Below are 6,014 nucleotides of genomic sequence, written 5' to 3' on the forward strand. Positions count from 1 at the left end.
TTCAACTGATAGCCTTAGCCACAAGACATCTGAAGGATATGTGGCAAGTGGATTTCATCCCAGCTCAAGCCCCTACTTCAAGTCACCCAACAACAGAGAGCTCCCCATCCTTTCCTCTGTAAATTTTCTATATCCCAAGATCGAAAAGAGAGATCACATTCACATGTTTGGACATCAAAAACTGAATATTTATAAGATTCATAAGCAAACAGCTGCATGGCACTACATGAAATTCTCTGTGTCACCCGTGGTAGATTGCCTTTCCAATAACCTTTACCGCCCTCCTTCCCAATCATAATAATGACTTTGCAAAAATCGGAGGTGGAGGCACAGACAAAATTGCATAGTCTTCAAGAAAGCGCGCAGGGAGGTTGAAGGATAAAGACATGTCCTGCAAAACCAGGAGCACATGCAGCGACTGAAGCAAACAGGCATAGCAATAGCAACCACCCTCACAGCATAACAGGAGCAGAGCACGATGATCAAACAGAGCAATTTAGAGGATCAGTCCCAGAAACACCAAAATATCTAGCAGGTTCACCAGAACACAACTCTGACCAATGAACTTCATTTGAAAATTTGTCGAATCGGTTGATTAAAATGTGAGATTTCTACATCAAACGATTACCAAAAGTAGAAAAAAGCAAAAACAAAGGGGATGACTCATTGTCGTCCACACAACAAGTTAGAAAACAAAATAATCTGTTATAGCATAATTCATTATGCTGAGAACAGTAGAGTCATCAGTTTGTAACCTCACAATGTCTTTGTAGTAGACTTTTCTAGCACACTCAAGATCTCCAAGCTCCATATAAGAGTCCGCTTTGGTGGGGTGAGTATTTGGCTGGTGAGCCTACCAAAGTTTATTTCCATAGCTCACTAGTTAAGATTGAAAATCGGGCATGTGCTGGGACATAATTTCCAGACCTACCTCAACTCAGCAACCCAAACTTTTATCCAAAAGTACCTGTTTCTTTGGATTGGATAGACATGATTAAGAGTGTTGATACAGAATTAAAGATCCCCACCATGGAGCAATTGGTTTGGACCAGTCGGGATTGGGATGAGCCTGGCCCAAGTTTCAGCCTTATCCATGGGTTGGGCTGAGCTCATTAGCTTATGCCTTGTTTTTGGATTGCTGGATCACTATCGTCTGTAATTAATTTTATTGATATAATAGAAAATTACATCTGCATTAGTGGAACATAAATGAAACCTGAAAAGCCCAACAAACTCATACAAAGTAGCAAGGCCCCAGAGAAAAAATTATCTAACATGGAAGACCAGTGGACCCAGTCTATCAGTAAAATAAAAGGGAAAATAAATTTATTTATTTTTTTAAAAAAAGAAAAAGAGTCCTGCTTGCTGCCGCAAGCATGATTTGCCAAGAAAATCCTGTACTAGTTTAGCTTCCCAAAATACATCCAATTTCTTATTGAAATTCATAATTCAAATTAAGCCACTGAGACTAAAATCACCCGAGTCCAATGGCACACCCTCCTCTTTCTACCACATCATAACACAATAAAAGAGAATTACAATAGTTCTTTTTTTTTTTTTAGCTTGTTAGTACACCCACTGTCAGATCACACTTCACTGTTAGCCACCCCCACTAGAGAATTACAATAGTTCAAGAACAGAAGAATAACATAGTAAACAGGCTTTATGGTTGATCTTTCCAAGCCATTCATCTTAAGTCCGCCGTCATGGATGGACGATTCCCCCAAAATCTCCCAGATGGGAAGATCCTAGGCTCCTAGCCATCAAATATTTGGCCTTTCCTCCAGTGAGTGTTGTTTCTTGGTTCATTTCTTTTTAACAATAGGAAGGTTACAGTTGACTGATTGGGAGGATATACTGGGAATGGTCCATCCATGATCGGGGATGTCTTATCAATGGCTTGGATAGACTAGCCATGGGCCCCACGCCAACCAGGTTCCGAAACCAACAGGGAACCTTGGACTTCTATTAATCTTGGTGTAAACAACGATAGGGATTGGATGCTTTAGTGCTGATAGATTCAAAGCTCTAGCGATCCGTATGCACGCATCTGGAAAATAACTGTCTTGTGCATCTGGATTTCAGAGAAATGGTTCCTCCCACACAGTGGGATGAAAGTAGCTCCTAACTGTTTCGATTACAATCGTCATTTTGGATGGCAGACGGTCACCATATTTTTGGTGCCTCTAACATTGGCCGTTAGCTATTTATAGGTCTTTGTAGTGACAAATCTCACTCTCTCCCTAATTTCTCAGGATAGTGTACGGAAAATCTAACTAAAAACAAATTTTTATTATAAATTAATAAATATTTTAGAATTTAAATAATGAACCAGTTAAATTCATGCTTTTTGAGAAGGAAAATGACCGAAGTACCCTCGTGTATTTTTTTCCTTTAGAAAGTAATGAAGTCAAAAAAAAAAAATTGCAGCGTCCCACAGTTTGAGTATGACATTAGCAACCAAATATAATAATCAGAAAGATTAGAAATAATAATAATAATAATCTTTCTGGTAGAATCACTGGATCCACTGCACTTATAACTTGATGTTTTTAAGAGGTGTATATTATTTTTTATGGTGTTTCTCGTCATCCTTTTAGATTGATCAAATTTTTTGTTTTTCTCCACCATACGGAATTATCTCTTTTGGACGGCTTGAATATTATAAAAATATGTAATGGGCCCCATGAATGTCTACTTTCTCACTTTCAAAATAAACAAGTGCACCTTGGGCATTATGGTAATTTCAGTGCTAAAAAAAAAGGACTGTCATTTTGGTTTGTAAGGGCATTATTTGGTAAATCCTAATTTGTGATAAAATTCCCTAATTAAAATGTGAGATTTCTATAGAAAACGATTACCAAAAGTAGAAAATACCAAGGGTATTTCAATGACTCCCTGTTTGAGACTACAAATCGGCCATGTGATGGGACCCGATTTCCGGACCTACCTCAACTCAGCCAACGCATTTTCCCAAAACCCAGCCCAAACTATTATCGAACCGTGCCTGTTTCTCTGGATTGGATAAACATGATTAAGAGCATTGATATTATAAAGAATTAAACATCCCCAACATGGAACAATTGAGTTGGATCAATCGGGATTGGGATGAGCCTGGCCCAAGTTGCAGACCTATCCATTGGTTGGGCTGAGGTGATTAGCTTATATATACCTTGTTTTTTTTTTTTTTTTTTTTTTCTTAATTTAAATTGTTGGGGCACTACCGTACCGTATACAATTTTATTGATATAACAGAAAAATAGAAAAACTGAGTTTTGCTTACTGCTGAGGTATGATTTGCCAAGTAATGCATCCAATTTCTTACTGAAATTTATAATTTGAAGCCACTAAGATTAAATCATTTAAGTCCAATGGAACACCCTCTTCTTTCTACCACATCATAACAGAAATAATTAAAGAGAATTACAATAGTTCAAGAAGAGAAGAATAACATAGTAAACAATGGGTGTTTAAGCAGAGAAGAATCACTTGGTTATGGACGCCTTTCTTTGAAATGGATGTTGCATGGCTTGATGCTGCCCTCCCATTTTATGCTTTCCCACCATTTAAGCTCACCTTGGATCTCGACTTCTGTTGTAGAATCATTTGTGTTATTGAACGGAAGCTTCTCCAGCATCGGGCATCCTCGAATCTTCAACTTCTCCAGCATCGGCAAGTGCCCACCACAAATGCTTTTTAGCTTGCGTAGCTCCCAAAGACGTAAATCAACTAGCCGTGGAAATGCATTTTGCCCTGCCACATTGTCTTCTTCAAAAACCTTCTCCAGTCTACAACAGAATTTTATTTCAAGTAATTTGAGATTCTGTAACCGAATGCTTGAAGAGAAGAAGTTGATGAGCTTCGGACAACATTCCAAATATATATTCTTTAGACATGCGAAGCTCCCTCTTCCCAACTCCCCCCGGCACACTGTTCTTAATTTGGCAAGATCGGACACCCTTAGATTCTCTAAACAGACCACTGCATCAATGTCTGCCGTTCTTCTGACAACCAGATACTCCAATTGATGGCATTTCTCAATCCAACATTCTTTAAGGTTGTCCATCTTCATGCCGAGATCGGACAGTGCCTTAACAAATGCATTGCCGTACAAATGAAAGAATTCTGTCACCGAGAGAACCCCTACAACACCGTCTAGGGAATTCTTACCCCCGCAAACCTCGAGAAGTCTTTCATAACTCAAAGACCTCAAATTGAGAATAAATATGCCGGTAGAGAAATCGGTTTCTTTTTAAATGAGCATATATATCCTTGCGGCCTCCTTTGCAGGGACAGACCAAGAAATGGAATTTTAGAAAGAAGGATTTCCGAAGTCTCGATTTTTTGCCCAAAGACTTGAAAACACCAGCATCACCGACCGAGATGCAGCGTCTGCTGCTGTCTTGGTGCGGTTCATGCATCAAGTCCAAGCCACAACGATCCCAATTTAATTTTTCTGGAAGCCGATGTATATTTCTCCGGTCAATCGTCTTCAGATGCTCCATTCCCAACAGATCCAGGCACCGCATGCTAGTCAGATTGAAAATTTCATCCGGGAGCTCTTCCATTTTCGTGCCTGAATGGCTCCAATCACGGAGTGCATGAAGAAGGGCCGTTTTAATTGGGGTGAAGAAGCTGAAAAGAGCTTTGGCTTAATTAAAGAAAAATTGTGCACGGCGCCCGTGCTAGCTCTGCCTAGCTTTGAAAAGGTGTTTTGACATAGGACAGCCCTAATTATGATGCATGCTCATGGAGATAATTAAACAGCGGAAATAAAAGGAATAAATGATCTAAAATTCTAACAATAATCATCATAACTGAGAAAATCATAAAGGAAACATGCAATGGAGTGGGCCATCACTACAACCATGGAGTATGGAATTCAATTACTACTTAAGTTGGATCCGGCGAGGGATGAGACCTCCCGATCTTGCATGGTCACACCCAATCGATCAATGAAGATCACTAGTCCGAAGAACCAAGAAGTTTCTCGGATTAGGGATTTGAGAATTTGGGGATTTAGGGTTTAGATCGGTTCTCAAGATTTTGATCGAAGAGGAATTAGCCAAAACAAAAAAAATAGAAGAAAGAAAGTTATTACCTTGAGGAAGTTGGAGGAGCACAAGAAGAAATTAGAAGAAGAAGATCAAGGGGAGAGAAGAAGCACCATTAGAGAGAAGAGAGGAAGGAGGCAACCAAAGGGTTTGCTTTTCATTCATCAATAGTTGAAATTCGTGTTTAGGGCTTTACCCCACTTAAATAAGCAAATAAAGACATAAAATTACTAAAATACCCCTAGGATAAGCAAATAAAGATATAAGATTACTAAAAGACCCCTAACTAAGTCAAAAAACGCACAAATAACATAAGTATGGAAAAATTTGGGCGCTCGGTCTTCTTTCTCCAATCTTCCTTCACATGTGTCTTCCCTAAGTGGGGTCTTCTATATGTCCAATCACATGTGAAAGGTCTTCAGCTCCTCAATATTCGCCTATCCACAAGGACGACACTTGTGGTTGGCGCTTTCTTCGTTGGTACACCTTGCATGCACCTGTGTCCGCATCAATTCCCCTCGGGTGAGAAAAACTCGACTCCGACGAGTTGAAGCTTTTGTAGCGCTCGAGTAGATCTGGATCAATACCTTGCAATGCGTCGCCCGACAGCTACGTAGATTCAGACGATGGTTTGTTTTTTCACCTGACAAGATACCTTTGGAAACCCCCATCTCTCGTGGATACTATCTCGTCATCCAAGATTTCTTCAATTGCTTCTTTATGGGTAATGGGTGGAGGAGGGGGTGGAAGGGGTTGGGTAGCAAACTCAGAAAAAGGCCATGAAAGGGACGATGTATCAACAATGGGAGTATGGGCACGGACTAGATCTTCCACATTAAAAGTTGGATTAATGCTCATTTCAGGTGGAAGGGCAACCCGATACGCGTTGGACCCAACCTTTTGTAATATCTTGAATGGTCCAGCACTACGCGCTTGTAATTTCTTTGCAGATCCTTGAGA

General features: G+C 39.9%; 1 long non-coding RNA gene across 1 annotated transcript; it reads right to left on the bottom strand.

Moving 5' to 3' along the window:
- Positions 1-247: 247 nt before the first annotated feature.
- LOC131258064 (uncharacterized) lies at positions 248-4,139 on the bottom strand. Its single transcript, XR_009177842.1, has 2 exons — positions 3,490-4,139; positions 248-451 (listed from the first exon to the last, which is right to left on the bottom strand). It is a non-coding gene; the product is annotated as an uncharacterized LOC131258064 (long non-coding RNA).
- Positions 4,140-6,014: the final 1,875 nt, after the last annotated feature.

Source organism: Magnolia sinica, chromosome 10 (assembly GCF_029962835.1).
Source record: "Magnolia sinica isolate HGM2019 chromosome 10, MsV1, whole genome shotgun sequence".
NCBI classification, from domain to species: Eukaryota; Viridiplantae; Streptophyta; class Magnoliopsida; order Magnoliales; family Magnoliaceae; genus Magnolia; species Magnolia sinica.